Source organism: Crinia signifera, chromosome 4 (assembly GCF_055691185.1).
Source record: "Crinia signifera chromosome 4, ASM5569118v1, whole genome shotgun sequence".
NCBI lineage: Eukaryota > Metazoa > Chordata > Amphibia > Anura > Myobatrachidae > Crinia > Crinia signifera.
Window position 1 is genome coordinate 285,135,275 of NC_139220.1, and position 6,360 is coordinate 285,141,634.

Below are 6,360 nucleotides of genomic sequence, written 5' to 3' on the forward strand. Positions count from 1 at the left end.
TGCCAGGGTTAACATTCTGTACCAGGGGTTAACATGCCCATTGCCATGGAGTAAACCTGCTCTGCCATGGGTTACATGCTTTGCCAGGGGTTAACATGCTCGTTGCCATGGAGTTACAGTACATGCTCTGTCATTGGTTACATGCTGACTTCCAGAGTTGGATCTCAGCCCCAGCAGCATGCAGGGAGGCAGCAGACACAGAGCACCCAGCAACCAAATAATAAAAATAACTGTGTGTCCAGATCCGGGCCCCCCTGACAGGCCTGGGCCCGGGTAAACTGTACCTGCTCCCCCCCCCCCCCCCTCTCAGCAGCCTTGATTGCCCATAAAATACCACAATTTGTGAACAATTGTGTGTACGCAGTCTGCTTCAATGCAATTGTTTTGTGATGGTGTTTTGTGTTTGTCAAAACTCAGGGTAGTGTGCAGTTTCAAAGAAGCAAGTACTCTCTTTTTGTTGGGGCACTCTTATTATAGTCTCAATGTAATTGTGGATTAAAATACATTCATAACTATCATATTTTATATTTAGAGACTTGTGCACTGGTCTTTCCCATATTCCCCCCTCCCCACCTCATGCAAAACTCAGGGGTGCTCAGGCGTTTTTCGGGTGGGTCTCTGACTTCAGCGATGTCCACTTCCAGCCAATTGCTTTAAGGTGCCCATACACGCTGTGATATCGCAGCCTGCGTTGCGATGCGTTATGGGCTGGATCGCATCACAACGCATGAGATTTGCGTGCGATGTAAAGCGATCCGCGGGGAGTACAAAAAGTACATGCAGCACATACTTTTTATACTGTGCGATGCAATGCCTGCGGGAGTGTGCATCGCATCATGCCATTGCACCGTGTATGGGCACCTTTAGAAGAATTTGTGGAAGCCTTATTAAGTTGGCCATACATCAGAAAGACCGACCTTACAATCATGATTGTGTCCAATTTCCCTTCAACTCCCTGGCAGTCCTTGGTGTTTTTTGGACACACAATGTACTCACAATCTGTCATACAATCTGTCATACAATCCAGCTGCTGCATGATTGTATGATTAAAGCTTCATTTAAATAGGGGGCTGGCCTACTAGGATCAAAAGGATAGGAGTACCAAAAATCCTGTTTTATTTTTTATTTTTTTAATTTACAGGTTGCCAGCAACTACCAATCTGCTCACATCTGCTGTGTTATGCCATTATTAAATAGCCCGAATGCAGCAATCCTCTGAAAACTTTTCAGAGTAGTGACAGAATTGTGCAAAAGGACGCCCACCACTCTCCCATCTGCCACTGGAAACTTCTGCGACTCCCCGCATCTTCACTGCCTCGGGCCGCCCGGAAGCTGCACCTCTCTTCTCTGCTAGTCAGGGAGGGAGTGTCACAATAACGCTGGTTGTATGAGCCATCTAAAGACAAATTGCATGTGCTTAAAAGCACATGCAATCTGCTCCCAATCCCAACTGATCTGACGTGCAGCACGTCAGATCAGAGGACCAATCCTCCAATCCCAGCATTGCATGATTGTGTGCACACAATCTGCTTACAAACCATCTTACAATGAGATTGTATGATTGGGTGCAATGTCTTTCAGGTGTATGGGCGCCTTTAGACAGAAGGAAAAAAACGGTACTTATGTAGTATCTGGGCTGCCGATTTTTTGATTGTATGCCTTAAGTTAAGGCATACAATCAGATGCGATGCGATATCGCATCGCATCGCATACGACCATGCGATGCGATGCGATGACCCGATTTTTCCATAGGATTCAATGTTAAAATGGACTGAGTCCATTTTAACATGGAATTCAATGGGAAAAAGGGGTCCTTTTCATACCCCTACTATCCAAGTGGGCATGGAGTTGGATATAAACCTGTGGCGAGCGTAGCGAGCCACCGAGCCCGAAGCGTGGCGAGCGGACGGTATTCTGTGTCCCCTCGCGGGGCTCGCTACGCTCGCCACGCTTCGGGCTCGGTGGCTCGCTACGCTCGCCACAGGTTTATATCCAACTCCATGCCCACTTGGATAGTAGGGGTATGAAAAGGATCCCTTTTCCCATTGAATTCTATGTTAAAATGGACTCAGTCCATTTTAACATTGAATCCTATGGAAAAATCGGGTCCATCGCATCGCATCGCATCGCATGCGATATGGTCGGGTGCGATGCGATGCGATGGACCCGATTTCAAAATCGGCAGCCCAGTTACTACATAAGTACCAAAAAAACTCTTAAGGTGCCCATACATAGTGCACAGAAAGTCTGTGCAGCCCGTGCTTTTAGTACTTGATTGCATCGTATCTAGTACAAATAGCATGCTGCTGTGTAGCACATTGTATGCTTTTTGTACTAGATACAATGCAATCTAGTACTAAAATTCATCGCACCGTGTAGGGGCACCTTTAGATGTTCCGATTTTTGCGTATACATTGGGTTTTGCAATGCATTTTCATTTTCTGGGCGACTATTTGATTGCTGCAACATTCTTTTTCTCAGCTTAGTGATCCATACTGAATTAGGCCCAGAGTCACTTGGGTACTTGTGTAGTTTCACGGCGCCAGCATGGCTACTTCCGGGTTCTACTCTCGCCACAACTATCTAAAATAAACTAACTTAACTCCATGCCAACATGGATAGTTCATACCCCCACTATCCATGTTGGCATGGAGTTGATTTTAGATAGCGTGGCGAGCGCAGCGAGCCACCGAGCCCGCAGCGTGGGCGAGCGAAGCGAGACCCGCAAGGGGACTCAGACTCCATGCTGGCTCCGTGAAACTACACAAGTACCGTCACTTGTTATTGTACATACCTGTGAGTACAGTAGGAGATATAGCAAACATGTGGCAGCACGGACAGTGTAATGGTTAGCAATACTGCCTCACAGCACTGAGGTCATGGGCTCAATTCCTATTATGGCCCCAACTGTGCGGAGTTTTCTCATACAATCCAAAAATATACTTGTAGGTTCATAGTTTCTTCACAAAAAAATTAACCCAGTGTGTACAGTAGGTATACTGTTTACATGGGCAGACTAGATGAGCCTGTCAGAACTTAAGCTGGCCATACAACCTGCTTACTACCACAAGCACAGCCGATGGATCATACGTACAGCGCATATGATCTGAGGATCGACCTCTCGACCTGCTGTACCGCGCATCATACCGATATACCTCATAATGTGCACACAATTGATCGCACGACCCATCGGAACTGTGCATTCGGGCCTGATATCGTTCTAGTGTGTAGCCACCTAAAGGCACAAATGCATTGGCAAATACATCCTTATACTAGCCGTGCATATGGTACCTAACAAACATTCCGATACAGTACAAACGGAAAGTATTCACAGCGCTTCACTTTTTCCACATTTTGTTATGTTACAGCCTTATTCCAAAATGGGATAAATAAATTTTTCCCATCAAAAGTCTACATGCCCCAACGTGATTAGATTTTTGCAAATTTATTCAAAATAAAAAACTTAAGAAATCACTGCTTTCTTGATGCACTGTACATCTCTAGATGTACATCTTGTCAGTTTCATATAGTGTTCACTCAAGTTCCTTTTTACAGCTCCTAGCACACTCTGGTCCATATCCAAACACTGAAAGACAGACCATAGTGTGCTAGAAGCACCAGAGCATAGATCAACAGGAAAAAAGAATAGCAATCGTGAGTGGTTGAATGAACACTATCCTATATTACATGACTTTCTGCTCCATGATTTCCACCGTTTACACTGCAGTGCCTACCCACAGTGTAAACGGGGGCGGCATTTGGAGATGACATCATTTCCAAGCGATGGGACCGCCGATCAACCCGCCGGGACCTCCGATCGTCGCACTCGGGGCAAGCCTAGCACCAAGGTAAGCTGCTGGGCTGCCCCCAGCCCCCGTCCGCGAGGTAAATAAATGCTGCACACAGGCATCCATTCACCACCTCCCTGCCTCCGCTGCTGTCTGCACAGTACAGCAGAAAGCAGCGGAGGCTGTGTGCGCCCCCCGCCCAACCTCCATGTTGACCACAGGACGCTGCGGTCCAGAGGTTGAGCTTCCCCCATTGCTGTAAATGGCAGCCGGGTCGGATGACCCGGCGTACCCGTTTACACTGCCCTCTACCCAGGTCCTGCCCGTGTTCTACCCTGGTCAGGACCTGGGTAGTAGTCCTGTGTAAATTGACACTGGTTAACCCCTTTTACACTGCTGCTGACCCAGGTCCACGAGGGAAATACCCAGGTTTTTGCAGCGGTGTAAATGGGGTATTAGAAAATCCTCCCAATTGTGTGAATAAGATGTCGTTGAAGGTGTTCCAGCCCCACAGCAAGAAGTGTATTCCTACAAAATAAGGGAACAATACCGCACATTATTTAATTAAAAGGACTGTATTGTGTTTGACAAAGACATACATTGACATTACAGCATAGAGGAAGTGCTGGCAGATTTTTCAAACCTTTATATTGGTGTTCTCCGCAAAGCACCTCCACCCAATCAACACATTCCGAAATGGTCATCCACCTATAACTATGCTAATGCACCTGTTGTGAATGATGGCAATACATGGACAGCAAACCCATGTATTGCAGATTTATGTCCCCCGGGGGATGAACAGAGAAAGAATTCAGTCTTTTACCACTAATCTTCTTTTCCATAGCAAATAGCAAAATGTGTACAACTGCTGTCCGGCCTTTCCTTCTGTTTGTCTGTAGAAGTAGTAGACACCAAAATGGGACTTGTGCTACTCATAGGTAAAAGCACTTTTGCAGGTCCCTGGGATTAGTATAATAAGAGTTCAAACAACAATGACAAGACTCTCTTACTAGACACGTGACGGATAAAGGAATAACCAGAAGTTATATAAAGATCTCTTTATGCAGGAATTTATGTACTAGTTACAGATAACTAGCAACACAAAGCAAACACTTTTACTATACAATCTGTGTTTATTGATGCAATCAGAAAATTACAACAATAAATCGTCAAAGCAAGTGTTGCCATAATAAAAAGTAACATTGATAAAAGGAGAAGGATAATCTAGTCTAGTCTGCCCCTATTTTAAACCTATTACCTCAAACCATATTTGATCCTTATTGCTTTGTAAGGATATCAATATGCCTATCCCAAGCCTGTTTACATTGTTATACTGTATTTGCCTCTACTACCTCTGATGGGAGGCTATTCCGCTAATCCACTACTCTTTCTGTGAAGTAATTCTTCCTCAGATTTTCCCTGAATCTTCCACCCTCTAGTTTCAGTGCATGTCCTCATCTTCCAGACTGGCTTTCTAAGCAGCATTCACTACCTAGCGAGCTGGTATGTTTAACTTTTTCTTTGGATTACTACAATTGGGGGACACGCATTCCCCACACCTATGAAATCCCTTGTTTCCAATTTCTCTGCCTATTGGTTAATCTATGAATGCATTTTTCACCAAATTATCTTTTATGGTTGGCGCTCTTTTGTAGAGAAGCCATAGATTTATTGGGGATGATGGTTTTTGAGTACCGGATCTGTCAGTAAAATGGGCCAATTTTGACTGAAAAGATTTTCTACTTCCTTATATTGAGTGTTAAAAGATATTTTAAAGGGCTCCTTATCTAGAAGTTTCATTTGTTTTCAAACGGAGTTTTACGGTCTATTTGTGAAACGTCCGTTAGAGCTTTTTGTATGTGCTTGGGTTTTCAACATTTACCCAAGAATTTGTTTTTCATTTTTGTTCTTCCTTCTTCATAGGTTTCACCTGTAGAACAGTTTCTTTTAAGGCTTGTGAATTGTCCTTTTGGTACATTGGACAACCGACTTGAATGGTGATTGCTGGTTGGTTCTATAAAGGTATTTGTATTGGACGGCTTGGTGTAATTAGCCGTTTCAATTCTATTCTTGTTGATGAAAAACGTTAGGTCAAGAAAATTGACCTCTAATTTGCTCTCACAGAAAGTAAGTTTAATATTCTGTTTGTTCGAGTTCAAGAACTCACAAAATGTTGACGTTGAGGGACTATCTCCTTTCCATATGAATAGGACATCGTCTATGTAGCTCCACCATTGGACCATGACTCTGCCAGATCTTCTCATTACAATCTGCACAAGCCAGAGAGACAGCAGAATAGGGGCTGAGCCCAGGTAGATATTAATATCCTGTAGAACTGTAAGGGCCCGATTCAGATGTCATATCATGCTTGATCTGCCATCTAAAGTGACGGGAGATCACGGAGCGATATGGAATTGCTGAATTTTATCGTGCTGAACGCTCCCATTAGTTTTATATTTCAAGGGCTGGAGTGTGTCCAAGCTAAGACATATTGCATAAAATATATATGACCAGCCGAGAGCATCCCTATAAACGCATATTTTTTATTATACATTGTTATTTCCCCATATCT